Source organism: Ictidomys tridecemlineatus, chromosome 1 (genome assembly GCF_052094955.1).
Source record: "Ictidomys tridecemlineatus isolate mIctTri1 chromosome 1, mIctTri1.hap1, whole genome shotgun sequence".
NCBI lineage: Eukaryota > Metazoa > Chordata > Mammalia > Rodentia > Sciuridae > Ictidomys > Ictidomys tridecemlineatus.
The window spans coordinates 198,418,935-198,434,588 of record NC_135477.1 but is presented as its reverse complement, the minus strand read 5'-3'; the positions used below and the strand labels follow the sequence as shown (position 1 = coordinate 198,434,588).

The window sequence follows — 15,654 nt, the reverse complement described above, 5'->3', positions numbered from 1 at the left end:
TGATCCGCCCTAAACCCAAATCTGCCCTGGTCCTTGAGCAAGTTCACTGCAAATGACTAAGGCAAGTCCATTTCCAGGAGTCCTTCCTCTAAGCAACATGGGGTGCGCTGGCAAGGAAATTTTGATGCGTCATTCCTACTTGGCAATGGCTCTCAGCAGATGGCCAGTTGAGGAGAGGTCATAGAAAGAAGTTGCATTTCTCACCAGGGTCAAGATGTGGCTGTAGAGTTTGGGAGTGGTGAGGAAGATGCAGAGGATCAAGCAAATTGCACATTGGGATGTCAGTCCAGGTCCTCATCAGGCTCTCTAGCATGAGGAAATCAGTGCCGGCTGGCTAAATGTCTATTCACTTACTCCATCATTTATACTAAATTTGGGGGCTTCTGACCACCCTTTCATTTTCTGTCAGGTACTACCAGATTTCTCAGTGACATCATTTGCCCTGAGGTTAAATCATCTGATGGTTAAAGCATCAGGTGGTCCCCACCCTGATATTCTTGCCTCTCCCCCTTTTGGGGCAAGGGCAACATGACACAGACCTCACTCTGAGTTTGTCAATTTGGGGAGAAGTGACTTGTTTATGTCAGGGCTATGCCTAATTATCATATTGGAGGGCTCCATAGGTGTGCCTGGTGGGGCTGCAAGACTCAAAATGGAGTTTTAAAATGAGTTGCTAAGGTAAAGGCCTAAGGCCATCCTTAGAATATCCAATGCACACAATACTACAGACACCATGAACCTCAAGTGGGAAAAATGACTGATGGGTCTGGACTGGGTCCCAGTGGAGCAGGAGTAAGGGCATATCCAATACCTCTAATTGGGAGAGAGTTGGTAAATGAACACACCTTGACTCTGTAGGAGATTTCTTTCATCCTGCCGTTTTCTCCCTGTAATGAAGCAATATTTATTGAAACATCTATTACAATAATAAAAAGTATTTACAGGCCTGGGGCTTGTGGACATTCTTTATTTCTCCCCCTTGACTGCATAAGTTGCACCATTGCCCATCACAACAGGTTTTGAAGTGGGAGATGGTGTTAGCTGCAAGTCCTTCTATCCCTAGTAGGGGTATATGATGGAGGAATGACATCCTCTATTACAACAATTAAAAATATTTACAGGCCTAGCATGAACACTCACCTAACATGTATGAGGCCCTGGGGTTGATCCTCAGTACCATATAAAGATAAATAAAGGCATTAAATTAAATAAATCAATAAAATATTTACAAATATAAGAAAGGAAATGAAAATTATTTAAAGCTGAGCTAGGGAGGGGTGTAGTTCATTGGTAGAGCACTTGCCTTGTTGTAGGGACAAATGAGACAAACCATCAAAGATAGCAGGAAACAGTTTTATTTGGCTCCATCCAGGTTCAGCGGGAACAGCTTTTGCTATAATCAATTAATCCCCCTGAACCCCGAGTTCAGGTAGTTTCAGAGTTTTATACACAGCATAAGGGGAGGGACTCAGAAGTTCACAATCTTCAAAAGTTCATATAAAAGCAGCTTTTATCCCTGTTTTGGGAAAGTTAACCCTTAAAGAACAACACCTGAGAAGGGGAGAGCTTCTTCTCCCATTTCTTTCATCCCCCTGCCAGTTGTTAACATGGAGCCCAGTTGTAACTTATCTTAAAAATGTAGACATCTCTGTGAATCCCCAGCTCAAGACCAGAGCTTGTTTGCACATTTCTTCAAACTAGTATACTGGATATGTTTGTGAAAAACTAGTAAGGGGGTGTCCAGCACCTGGAGTGCTGGTATTTTCTCAGCCAGTGACCAACTAAAACAGAGCAATATGAAAATAGAAAGTTTATCGACACTGAACTCTTTTGCAGAGACTCTTTTGCTGACAGTCTAAAATTAACCATGGTGAAGATTTCTGAAGAAGCCCAGTTAAGACTTTTCTGTGAAGAAAGGGGGTGCCACTCCAACCTAGCATGCACAAAATGTTGGGTTCAATTCTTAGCAAAGAAAAAAATTTCAAAGTACTGAAATCCATGGCTCTAAGTTTACCTTTTTGATGTTTCAAGAGCCTCATAATGATCCTATTGTTTGTTGAAATATATGGACTTTCCTATGTGTGATGGCACAGGCCTGCCATCCCAGTTACTCAAGAGGCTAAGGTAGGAGGATTGCAAGTTTGAGGTCAGCCTTAGCAACTTAGCAAGGCCCTCAGCAATTAGGAATACTTTGTATCAAAATAACATAAAAAGGAGAATGAGGTTGTGGCTCAGTGTCAGAGCACTTGCCTAGCGTGTATGAGGCACTGGGTTCAATTCTCAGCACTGCATATAAATAAGTGAATAAAATAAAGGTTCATCAACATCTAAAAATATATTAAAATATAATAACATAAAAAGGGCTGTAGGGGCAAGCAAGGTGGCACATGCCCCTAATTTCAGCAGCTCTCATGTCTGAGACAGGAGGATCACCAGTTAAAATCCATCTTTAGCAATGGTGAGCCTCTAAGCAACTCAGTGAGAACCTGTCTCCAAATAAAATACAAAATAGGGCTGGGGATGTTACACAGTGGTTGAGTGTCCCTGAATTCAATCCTTGATACATAAATAAATAAATAAATAAATAAATAACATGAGTGAAAGTGGCTTCAGATATGGGTTAGTGTTTAAGCACCCTTAAGTTCAATACCTGATACCTCTGGCCTTGTTCTACTTCTGAAGATTTAAATCTGAGGTCAAACAAATAAAATATTTAGTCACCAAAGTAATAGATTAAATAATTCAAGTAATCTCCTTATTAGCAGAGACAGAATATTTGTAAACCTAAAAACATCTTTGTTATTCTAATGTGCTTATTAAAGACAGCTATGTTATTTTGTTTGGCATTAAATATATCTCTAGCCAGGCATGGTGGCACATGTCTGAAATCTCATCTACACAGAGAGCTGTGGTAGGAGGATTATAAATTTGAGCACAGCCTGGACAGCATAAGGAGAAACTGTCTCAAAAAAAATGTGCATACCTTGATCTAAAGAAATATGAATAAATTAAGATTTATCTGAATACTTACAAAAAGTTAGAAGAGAATGACAAAGTTGAATATTTATGCAGCTCATTGAGGTTATAGAGGATCCCAAATTGTACAAAAGCAACTTAATCAATAGTAGAATGGTTAAAATGCAACAAGGACATGCAGTGGTTAGTAATATAACTTCTAGATAGAGATAGGCTAACTGTATCTTAATTCTGCTACACACTAGCTGTGCCACTTTGGAAAAATTATTTAAGCACTCTGGGTTTCAGGTTTCCTCATATATAACCTGAATCTCTATCCTTCATATAGGATTCTGGGAGAATGAAAAGCAATAATATGCTCAAAGTAATAAATTTGGAAATAGGCACACAGTAAGTTTGCAGTGAATATTAATTATCATTGCTTTGTTTAATAAATAGTTACTTTGTGCATTCTCTATGCTAGGCACTATTCTCATTCATCAAGAATTTGCATGCTGGGCTGCGGATGTGGCTCAAGCGGTAGCGCGCTCGCCTGGCATGCGTGCGGCCCGGGTTCGATGCACCACATACAAACAAAGATGTTGTGTCTGCCGAAAACTAAAAAAAAAATAAATAAATATTTAAAAATTCTCTCTCTCCCTCTCTCTAAAAAAAAAATAAAAAAAAAAGAATTTGCATGCTAAACACTATTTTAAAACGGTGCAGATTTTAATTCAGTTGATCCTCATAACTGGCCTATGGGATAGGTATTATTATTATCATGATCATTATCATCATCACCTCTCATAGATAAGGAAATTAAAGTACAGAGATTAAGTAACTTCCTTCAGACAACACAGTCAGTAGGAGTAAGAGCCAGTAATTCAAATTCAAACAATCCACTTCCACCAACTCTTCTTTCCCCACACTCTTCCTGGCACTGGGGATTGAATGCAGGAACACAGTACCATTGAACTACACCCCAAGGCTCTTTAAATTTTGAAACAGTGGCTTTCTAAATTGCCCAGTCTGGTATCCAACTCAACCTCCATAGTAGCTGAGACCATAGGAAAGCACCAACCTCTATGCCTGGCCACAGAGAATGCTCTTAACTAAATCAGGCTTCATCATCATCCTTGCCATCATTGTCATCATCGTCGTCATCATCATCATCACCATCATCTTGAACCATAAACTGAGGGTGATGCACAAGGTGTTAATATGTACATATTAATTGATTATTAAAGTTTTGTTTATACAACAAATGTTTTCATAAATTGTGTACATCACTCATGTAAAGTAAATTATATTTTAAGTAAAAATTTTGACTTGCAAAATTTTAGAATCATTCTAGAAAGGTTAAAAATATTTTTAGGTCAAAAACTATAAGAAGGGATGGGGTTGTAGCTCAGTGGTAGAGCACTTGCCTAGCATGTGTGAGAAACTGGGTTTAATTCTCAGCACCACATAAAAAAATAAATGAATAAAATGAAGGTATTGTGTCCATCTACAATTAAAAACATTTTTTAAAAAACTGTAAAAAAAAAACTTAGGTCTCATTCTTTATCTTTTTATTTGTTTGTTCACACTGATGATTTAACCCAGGGTCTTTACCACTGAACTACATTTACTCTGAGACAGCAACATTATGTTGCTTAAGGCTTTGCTAAGTTGCTGAGGCTGGTCTTGATTTTGTAATCCTCCTGTCTCAGCTTCCCAAGTCACTGGGATTACAGGTATGTGCCACTAGGCCCATCTATTTTCTCTTCTTATAAGTTTGCTATAAAAATTGTTCAATTGATAATTCCTACTTGTGCCAGGCCCAGTGGCACAGGCCTGTAATCCTAGTGACTCGAGATGCTGAGACAGAAGAATCAAAAGTATGAGACCACCCCCAATAATTTACCCAGGACCTAAGCAACTTATCAAGACATTGTCTCAAAATTTAAAAATAAAAAAAGGGCTGAAGAGGCAGGGGCTATAGCAGTAGAGGTTTTGCTTCATACATGCAAGGCACTGGGTTCCATCCTCATCACCATATAAAAATAAATAAAGATATTGTGTCCATCCAAAAGTAAAAAATAAAAATTTTTAAAATGGGTAGCATGAGGATGTGCTTCTGTGGTTAAGTGCCTACCTCCCCCTGTGCCACCTGCTCCCCTTAAGTGTGGTTAAGTGACTGCCTCCCCCTCTGTCACCTGCTCCCCTCTCTCCCCTCTCTGCATTCCCTCCCCTACTCGGGCCTGATGGGGGCCCTGGCACATGGCTCTCCATGACTGGTCCTGGCTCCTTGTTGGAGCCCCAGGCCACTCTTCTTCAGGACCCTGACCCTGTCCCCTTTTCTGGATTTCAGGTCCCTTGCTCCACCCCCTCCTGGGACTCCCCTCTGTTGCCCTGGTGCTGTGGGATCCTGGCACTGCCTTGACCCTCCGCTCCCCCTGATTCTCCCCAGCTTGGGCTCCTTCAATGGGTCCCGGGTCCCCTCCAACCTAGCTACTCAGTTTCATGCTGACGCTATCTTTGTTCCCCCACACAGGGCCCTCATTTGGCCCTACTTGGGTCCAGGTCTCTCTCTGAGGATTTAGTCCCCTGGATTGCAGAGGAGTGCAATCTGCTGGCCTCTTTGCCCTGAAGGCTCCCTATGGGAAACACAGCCCTCCCCCTCACCTGGGCCCCCTTGGCTGCTGGAAACCTGACACCTGGCAGTTGACATGGGCCTTGTGCCCACCTTGGGCTGCGCAATTCCCTCCCTTCCCTCCCCTGCCCTCTTGTCTTGTGTGGTGCTCCTAACCCAAGCCAGCCTTCTGGAACCCTGAAGCTTTTAGCTCCAGTCCCGGGGCCTGGCTCCTAGGTTGGGCTCCTAACAGGGTTCATCCTAGCTTGTCTTCGTGTGGCAACACGTCGCATTGCATGGCATTGCGAGGCATCCCGTGGCTTATCTCTGAGTCGGGTTTGGACCTAGGGGCCCCTTGTTTGGGCCCCCTATCATGTGCTCCCCTTGGTGCCCCTTGCACCAGACCCTATCCATGTACCTTGATTTCAGGCCCCCTTTTTTGGCCTTCTCCTGTTCTTTCCTCTGTTTCTGTTGTGCTGTGGTATTCTGGAACTGCCAGGATCCTCTCCACACCCTGCTTCTCCCTAGCTGGGGCTCCTAGAATTACTCCTAACTCCCCATTGACCACCCTCCACCTCTGCATGCCAGGTTTCCCTCACAGTGCCCACCTTTGGTCCTCCTTTAGTCCAGGTTCCTCTCTGAGGATCTACTCACCTGGGGCAGAGAAGTGGTATTGGCTGGCCTCTGTGCCCTGAAGGCTCCCTACAGCCCTGCCCCTTGCCTGAGCCCCCTTTGCCTCCTGAAACTTGCAACCTGGTAGTGGACTTGGGACTTGTGCCAACCTTGCCCTGAGTGATCCCTTCCCATCCCTCCCCTGCCCTCTAGCCTTGCATGCTGCCCATACCCCAATTCAGCTCTCCCTAATCCTGACCCTGCCCACTCCAGTTCCCAGGCCAGGTTTCTCGCCTTAGCTCCTGATTGCCTTCCTAAAGTTGCATAGGGTATCTTGTCCGTGCTTCTTAATGGATATTACCTGGTGGTCCCTTGCTTGGCCCCCTAGTGTGCTTCTCTCTGTGGCCCTTGCCCAATCTTCTGTCTCCAGGTCATGGAATAACCAATTTCTCCCCTTTGGGCACATTATTAGAAACAAGCCCTGCCCCTTGCCTGGGCCCCTTGCTCTCCCTGGGCCTTTGTTCCTGCACCTGGGAACCTGACACCTGGCACTGGAACTGTTTGGGGAGCCAAGCTCTACCCTGCCAAATCCCCAGCTTTCCCTCCCCAGCCTTGTCCACTTTCCTGACCCCCATGCCCCAACCCTGCTGCTTGTGTCTCCATACCCTGGTCTGGCTCCTCACTAGAGCCTCTGGTGACCCATCTTGCTCCATGAGTCCCTGGGCTTTGACTGCAAGCCCCTCCATTGGGCTGCTCCACTGATCCCTTTGGCTTCCCTGTTCTGCAGGACTCTACTGCTGCCAGCCTTCCTGGCGCACCCGTCCCTGCTCTCCCTGGCATGGACCATCCACTAGGTCCCTAGACTGGGCCCCTTGCTGGAGTCCTGGCCCCCACCCCACCAACCCCCATCCTCTAGCCCTTCACACTGTACTCTGCTTGAGCCCCCCTGTCTTCCCTGTTTGGGCAGGGCATCTTTTCTAGATGCCTTTCCCAGAATGCTCACCCTGAACCTGGCCTCTTTGCCCTGTGGGCTCCCTTTGGGAAAAGGTAGTCCTGCCCCTTGCATGGACCCTTTGGTCTCTCTCAGCCCTGGCCTTGCTCCAGAACCCTGACACCCTTGAACCTTCCTCCTCCTGTGCCACCCACTCCCCTTTCTCTCCTCCCTCCCCTCCCCAGCCCTGTGCATTTTCATGCACCCCTGCCCTGGCCCTGGCACACGGCTCTTCATTCCTGGACCTGGCTGTTGCTTGAGCCCCTGGCCTCCTTTCTTGAGTACCCAGTCCCTGTCCCTTGATTTCATGCCCCCATTTCCGGCCCCCTCCTATGCCTCCCCTCTGTTCTCCTTGTGCTGAGATATCCTGGCACTGCCTGGACCCTCCCCTTCCCTTGCTTCTTTCCTAGCAGGGGCTCCTCAAATGGATCCTGGCTTTCCACCTACCCCACACACACACACAGCCGCATGCCTGGAAGCCCCTCTCAGTGCCCTCATTTGGCCCTCTTTAGTTCCAGGTCCCTCTCTGAGGATCTACTCTCCTGGAGCAGAGGAGTGGAATGGCTGTTCTCTGCGCCCTGAAGTCTCCCTATGTGAAACACATCCTTGCCCCTCACCTGAGCCCTCTTAACTGCCAGCACCTTGATACCTGGAGGTCGACTTGGAACTTGTGCTGACCTTACCCTGAGTGATCTCCACTCTTCCCTCCCCTGACCTCTCACCTTGCATGCTGCCCCAATACCAACCCAGCCCTCCCTAATCCTAAGCCTGCTTGCTCCAGTCCTGGGCCTAGCTACTCAGCTGAGCCCCTGAACCCATTCCTAGTATCACATGGGGTAGTGTGGTGACACTTCCTGTAGGGTCTGACCTAGGGGTCCCTCACTTGGGCCCTCTATGGTGCTCTTCTGTGCTCCTTAAACAGCTCTCTGTCTCCTGGTCCTGGTGCAGCCCCTTCCTCCTCTTCCCCTCTAGCTCTCCTCTGACACTCCTGGGTCTCCTGCTCCTTGGTTCCCTCAACCTGGTTGGTTGCATGGGTCCCTTTCAGGCGCTCCTGACTTAAGTCCTGGCTTTTGGCACCAGGCACCTCTCCACACCCACCATCACCTTCCTCCATGCCCTCCTATCACCCTCCTCCTCCCATTGTCCCTTGCCAGACCCCCTTTGCCCGGTCCCTGTCTCTGGATTCTCAACTGGGCCAGGGTGCCTTATGGGAAAGAGAGCCCTGCCCCTCACCTGGGCCAATTTCTCTCCCTGGGCCCTTGGTCCTGCTAGCAGAACCCTAACACCTGGCAGTGGCCCTGGGCCTGGAGCCTGCCTCCTTCCTGGTGGATCCCCTGCCTTCCCTCCCCAGCCTTGTCCACTGTCCTGAGTCTCCTGCCCCAGCCCTGGCCCTTGGCTCTGCATTTTCTTACCTGGCTCCTCACTTAAGCCTCTGGTATCCCTTTTTGCTCCGTGTGTCTCTGGGCTTTCACTGCACGGCCCTCTCTGGGGCTGCTTTCCTGATCCCCTTGGTTCTCCTGTACTGCAGTACTCTAGTGCGGCCAGCCTTCCCGGCCCTGCCCTTCCCTGCTCTCCCCTGGCATGGGCCCTCCACTAGGTCCCTAGCAGGGGCTCCTTGCTGGGATCCTGACCCCCATCCAACAAATCCTTTCTTCTGGCCTTTCATGCTGTGCCCTCCTTAGGCCCTCCTGTGGTCCCTGTCCCTGCCACACCCCTTTTCCAGGTGCCTTTCCCAGGATGCTCACTTGGACCAGGGTGCTATACCTGGCCTCTTGGCTCTGCAGGCTCCCTTTGGGAAAATATAGCCCTGTCCCTTGCCTGGACCCTTTGACCTCTCAAGCCCGGACCCTGCTCCAGAACACTGACAGCCTTGAGACTCCCTCCCGGTGTGCCACCCACTCCTCTTTCTTTCCTCCCTCCCTTCCCCAGCCCTGTGAGGTTTCATGTACCCCTTGCCCTGCCTTAACTGGCCCTGGCACATTGCTCTCCATTCTGCCTGGCTCTTGCTTGAGCCCCTGGCTGCCCTTCTCGAGGACCCAGTCCGTGTCCCTTGATTTCAGATCCCCATTTCCAATCCCCTCCTGTGCTTCCCCTATTTCCTCTTGTGCTGAGGTATCTTGGCACTGCCTGGACCCTCCCCTCCTTCTGCTTCTTCATAGCAGGGGCTTCTCAAGTGGGTTCTAGCTCCCCACAACCCCCCATCTCTGAATGCCTGGAAGACCCTCTCAGTGCCCTGATTTGGCCCTCTTTTGTTCCAGGCTCCTACCTGAACATCTACTCTCCTGGAGCAGAGGAGTGGAATAGCTTTCCTCTGTGTTTTGAAGGCTCCCTATGGGAAACACAGCCCCACCCCTCACTCTACCACTAAGCAACAACCCCAGCTCCTAGCCCAGATGTTATTGCTCAATTTTTTGCTATTAAGAACTAGGGTAAAAAGAAGTCAAGTACTCTGAGAGGTAAAATCATGTGTGTTCCTACCTCTAGATACTAGAAGTGATAACTGTGGGTCCACCTCCCTTTGAAGTCTAATTTTCACCACAAAAAAGTGGAATTTTTGTTTTTAAGAGCATTCTCACTCACACATATAAAGTATCCACACTAAAATGCTTAATCTGGGTTGCGTTATTGAGTTTCTCTTCTACTCTCTCCCTTCAGCTCTCAACACCTTGTGTTCTGTGTCTCTGGGGATCAGAACCAGAGCCTAAAGCCCACCAGGACAATGCTCAACCTCTGAGCTGGATTCTCAGCTCCCATATTTGCTTTCAAGTGATCTTATCTTATGTATTTCTACCAACAATGTTTGAGAATCACTAAGATATAACTGTCTATCTACCTACCTACTTTGACGAAAAGGCAGATGTTTAGCATGTGACATGATACTAATAAACATTTTACCTCACATTTGAAATTTGAATTTTTCTAATGTTAATGATCTCATACATCCCTGTGCTCTTCCTCTGGCCACAGTTCTAAACATACTGCTTCCTCTCTTGACTTCAAAACCACACAAAATTTTCATTCCAAAGGTGAAGGGAAAAGGCTTTAATCATGTTGTAAATTTTAATAAGAGAAAAGCCACAACTCTGAGTAGATCAAAAGGATCACAGAATAGGATATATTAGCCACAGAATAGGATAAATTAAATAAAGAGATTTTTCTCACTGAAAAGTGTTCAGTCATTCATGAAAGAAAGGAATGTTTGGCACTGCAGACCCCTCAGGCTTCAAATGTCCAAGGGCTAGTAAAGAGAAGGAAATGTTGGGGCATCAGAGTTTTAGAAAAACTTTCAAAAATGTACCAATATCTACATTCCATTAGGGAAAAACAGAACCAGGAGGAAGTTTTGAGGTGAGACCACCCTAAGCTCTTCACTCTCACTCTCACCCCTTCTAATTCCTGCGTCTTCCCATATTTTCAGAGACCTACAGCTTTGAGGCAAGTGAGGACTCTCTGCTGCTCAGCATGCTTAGTAGTGAAGAGATACTGCACCGCCTGTTCACTAGACTAAGAATTACACAGCCTCATCCAGGTCCCAGCAAGTTCTTCCCAGGAATTCTTTTCTCTAGAGTAAATGGAGCCCATCTTGGGCCACTGAGTCCTCATCCTATATAAGCAATGAGTTTATACATTTGTTCCTATAAGAAGGTCTTAACAAAGTGTTAATATCCACCCTGGAGACATGGAAGAATCTTACTCAAAATAGACTTTTATTGAAATGAGATCTCTGGAAATTTTCCTGTTAGCCAAATCCAATGTTGTTTATTAGACACAGGATATGAAAATGATATGAAACCAATTCTTTGAAGAAAGGCTAAAACAAGTGTCAGGACCTTTTAGCTACAGTCAGGACTGCCAAGCTGGGTTTGGCTGTAGACTTGGAAGTGAGTCAGAGAAGGTTTCAGAGTTCAGACTTAAGAATCACAAAGGCTGGTTCTGGAGAGGCAGAGGAGAACAACACAGTGATAGTCAGTGTCCAGCTCCATTGGTGATCAGTAGACATCAATTGAGGAGTCATCTCCATTGTCACCATGCCAAATGCTCTGTTCTTTAACAAACTGTGCACAGTGCTGAAGCACCAGGCATTTTGCCAGATGCAGGCAAAGTAGAGGTGAAGAACATCCCTCCCCTTTTTCAAGCCAGGGAGGTAAGTGTAGAGAGAAACTAGGACATCAGGTATGACACCTGACATATGATGTGCCCACTCCAGGAGAATGATTAGCCACCTGGAATCCATTCTCCTTTGCTCAGTATTTTAATTCTTTCTGGAAAGACAGTTTAGTATAAGGAATATCCTAGGGGCTGAAACAGACACAAGTATAAATATCAGTTTTGTGTAAAATGGAGACATTCCATGTCAATAAGCAAAACCAATATTAGAATTTGTGATTTTCATATGCTAATGAAATGGTGAACTTCTCTACCTCATATCAAATAGAAACACGAGCCATAAATAAAGATCTTAGTATGAAAATTTAAATTTCAATCTTAGAAAATACAAAATTCAGTCTTAGAAAATTTTCAATCTTAGAAAATACAAAATATCTATGACATTGCAATTAGTCAATATTTCCTAAACAAAATATAGAAAGCAGATATTATAAAGTACATTTCAATAAAAAAGTTGATGCATTTAAACTTATTGAACTCCCTACGTCTGTTGATCAAATAGAAGAGACAAGTTAAAACTGGCATCACTCCTAGAGAATGCATATTAAGTAACAAAGGACAAATACACAGGAAACATATATTTTTTAAGGTTCTAAAGTTTCTAAATTTAAGAAAAAGTATTTCAATTTTGTTGAGTTTAATTAATTAAAAGTTTCTAAATAATTATAGCAAGTGTTTTAATCCCAAAACAAAACAAAACAAAGCAAAAACAGTAACCTTTTCATCAGGCGTACTACTCTGGATCACCTGCCAAATCTCTTTCAATTCAATATTCCTGTCAGGGGGCCATCTTGGTGGCCTGGATAGGCGCAAGGAGATCAAGTTGGCAAATCCAGAAGCAGGAAGAGAGTGAAAGGAAAGCCTGAGGCACTGGGCTATTTCTCAGGATTTACTAAGCTCTGAATTTTAACCCAAAGCCAATCCAGTCAGCCTCCTTCCCAATCAGGTGCTTCTATTTTCTTCTTTCTCTTTCCCCTCTCCCTAGCACTTCTTTTTTTTTTTTTTTTTTTTTTTTTTTTTTTTTTTTTTTTTTTTTTTATTTTTTTATTTTTTTTTTTATTGGTTGTTCACAACATTACAAAGCTCTTGACATATCATATTTTCATACATTAGATTGAAGTGGGTTATGAACTCCCAATTTTCCCCCAAATGCAGAATCACATCGGTTATACATCCACAGTTTTACATAATGCCCAATTAGTAATTGTTGTATTCTGCTACCTTTCCTATCCCGTACTATCCCCCCTCCCCTCCCCTCCCTTCTTCTCTCTCTACCCCATCTACTGTAATTCATTACTCTCCTTGTTTATTTTCCCATTCCCCTCACAACCTCTTATATGTAATTTTGTATAGCAATGAGGGTCTCCCTTCATTTCCATGCAATTTCCCTTTTCTCTCCCTTTCCCTCCCATCTCATGACTCTGTTAAATGTTAGTCTTTTCTTCCTGCTCTTCCTCCTTGCTCTGTTCATGGTTGCTCTCATTATATCAAAGAAGACATTTGGTATTTGTTTTTTAGGGATTGACTAGCTTCACTAAGCATAATCTGCTCTAGTGCCATCCATTTCCCTGCAAATTCTATGATTTTGTCATTTTTTATTGCTGCATAGTACTCCATTGTGTAAAGATGCCACATTTTTTTTATCCATTCATCTATTGAAGGGCATCTGGGTTGGTTCCACAGTCTAGCTATTGTGAATTGTGCTGCTATGAACATCGATGTGGCAGTATCCCTGTAGTATGCTCTTTTAAGGTCTTCAGGGAATAGTCCGAGAAGGGCAATAGCAGGGTCAAATGGTGGTTCCATTCCCAGCTTTCCCAGGAATCTCCAAACTGCTTTCCAAATTGGCCGCACCAATTTGCAGTCCCACCAGCAATGTACAAGAGTACCCTTTTCTCCACATCCTCGCCAGCATTTGTTGTTGTTTGACTTCATAGTGGCTGCCAATCTTACTGGAGTGAGATGGTATCTTAGGGTGGTTTTGATTTGCATTTCTCTGACTGCTAGAGATGGTGAACATTTTTTCATGTACTTGTTGATTGATTGTATGTCCTCCTCTGAGAAGTGTCTGTTCAGATCCTTGGCCCATTTGTTGATTGGGTTATTTGTTATCTTATTGTCTAATTTTTTGAGTTCTTTGTATACTCTGGATATTAGGGCTCTATCTGAAGTGTGAGGAGTAAAAATTTGTTCCCAGGATGTAGGCTCCCTATTTACCTCTCTTATTGTTTCTCTTGCTGAGAAAAAACTTTTTAGTTTACCAAGAAAAGCCCAGGACCGGATGGGTATACAGCAGAGTTTTACAAAACCTTTAAAGAAGAATTAATACCAATACTTTTCAAGTTATTTCAGGAAATAGAAAAAGAGGGAGCTCTTCCAAATTCATTCTATGAGGCCAACATCACCCTGATTCCGAAACCAGACAAAGACTCCTCAAAGAAAGAAAACTACAGACCAATATCTCTAATGAACCTAGATGCAAAAATCCTCAATAAAATTCTGGCGAATCGAATACAAAAACACATCAAAAAAATTGTGCACCATGATCAAGTAGGATTCATCCCTGGTATGCAAGGCTGGTTCAATATACGGAAATCAATAAATGTTATTCACCACATCAATAGACTTAAAGATAAGAACCATATGATCATCTCAATAGACGCAGAGAAAGCATTCGACAAAGTACAGCATCCCTTTATGTTCAAAACACTTGAAAAACTAGGGATAACAGGAACATACCTTGACATTGTAAAAGCTATCTATGCTAAGCCTCAGGCTAGCATCATTCTGAATGGACAAAAGTTGAAGGCATTCCCTCTAAAATCTGGAACAAGACAGGGATGCCCTCTATCACCACTTCTATTCAATATAGTTCTCGAAACACTGGCCAGAGCAATTAGACAGACGAAAGAAATTAAAGGCATAAAAATAGGAAAAGAAGAACTTAAATTATCACTATTTGCAGATGACATGATACTATACTTAGAAGACCCAAAAGGGTCTACAAAGAAACTACTAGAACTAATAAATGAATTCAGCAAAGTGGCAGGATATAAAATCAACACGCATAAATCAAAGGCATTTCTGTATATCAGCGACAAAACCTCTGAAACGGAAATGAGGAAAACTACCCCATTCACAATATCCTCCAAAAAAATAAAATACTTGGGAATCAACCTAACAAAAGAGGTGAAAGATTTATACAATGAAAACTACAGAACCCTAAAAAGAGAAGTAGAAGAAGATCTTAGAAGATGGAAAAATATACCCTGTTCATGGATAGGCAGAACTAACATTATCAAAATGGCGATATTACCAAAAGTTCTCTATAGGTTTAATGCAATGCCAATCAAAATCCCAATGGCATTTCTTGTAGAAATAGATAAAGCAATCATGAAATTCATATGGAAAAATAAAAGACCCAGAATAGCAAAAGCAATTTTAAGCAGGAAGTGTGAATCAGGCGGTATAGCGATACCAGATTTCAAACTATATTACAGAGCAATAGTGACAAAAACAGCATGGTACTGGTACCAAAACAGGCGAGTGGACCAATGGTATAGAATAGAGGACACAGAGACTAATCCACAAAGTTACAACTATCTTATATTTGATAAAGGGGCTAAAAGCATGCAATGGAGGAAGGATAGCATCTTCAACAAATGGTGTTGGGAAAACTGGAAATCCATATGCAACAAAATGAAACTGAATCCCTTCCTCTCGCCATGCACTAAAGTTAACTCTAAATGGATCAAGGAGCTTGATATCAAATCAGAGACTCTGCGTCTGATAGAAGAAAAAGTTGGCTCCGATCTACATATTGTGGGGTCGGGCTCCAAATTTCTTAATAGAACACCCATAGCACAAGAGTTAATAACAAGAATCCCTAGCACTTCTTGACAGCCATATCCTATGAAATTCCCAGGCATACTTTTGATACTCACCAGTCCAGCTAGGGGTGTATTCAGATTTTGTGGAGAAGGAAGCTCATGTAATTAGGAGAGGGCTAGCGAGAGCTATTTAAGAGACTGAAAAACATTAAGTATGCAACTTACAAGAACACATGACTAGGGGCCTTCTTAGAAGCTCTGAGGGCTTATTAACTTTATTAGACTGATTAATTTAATAGTGAACTTTCCTCCTACTGAGTTCTCTAAATGTTAAACTATGTGAATGTTTATTTCCCATCCATGGTCAGAGCCCTATTCTTTTTAACAACTAGGTGTGAGTTCACAGTGGCATGGGGGAGGGCTTGTATGACACCCCTGGAGTGGGGATTACAGAAAACGCCAAGCTGTGGGATCCCAGAAACACA

The 15,654-nt window shown here is 44.0% G+C and overlaps 1 long non-coding RNA gene across 2 annotated transcripts; it reads right to left on the bottom strand.

Annotated features, from left to right (window-relative positions):
- Positions 1 to 10,857: 10,857 nt before the first annotated feature.
- On the bottom strand, positions 10,858 to 15,370 carry LOC144364907 (uncharacterized). Of its 2 annotated transcripts, none has more exons than XR_013423018.1 (2): positions 15,284 to 15,370; positions 10,858 to 11,471 (listed from the first exon to the last, which is right to left on the bottom strand). It is a non-coding gene; the product is annotated as an uncharacterized LOC144364907 (long non-coding RNA). The 2 variants fall into 2 exon arrangements; XR_013423019.1 differs by lacking the exon at positions 15,284 to 15,370 and adding an exon at positions 12,057 to 12,307.
- Between the last annotated feature and the right edge of the window lie 284 nt (positions 15,371 to 15,654).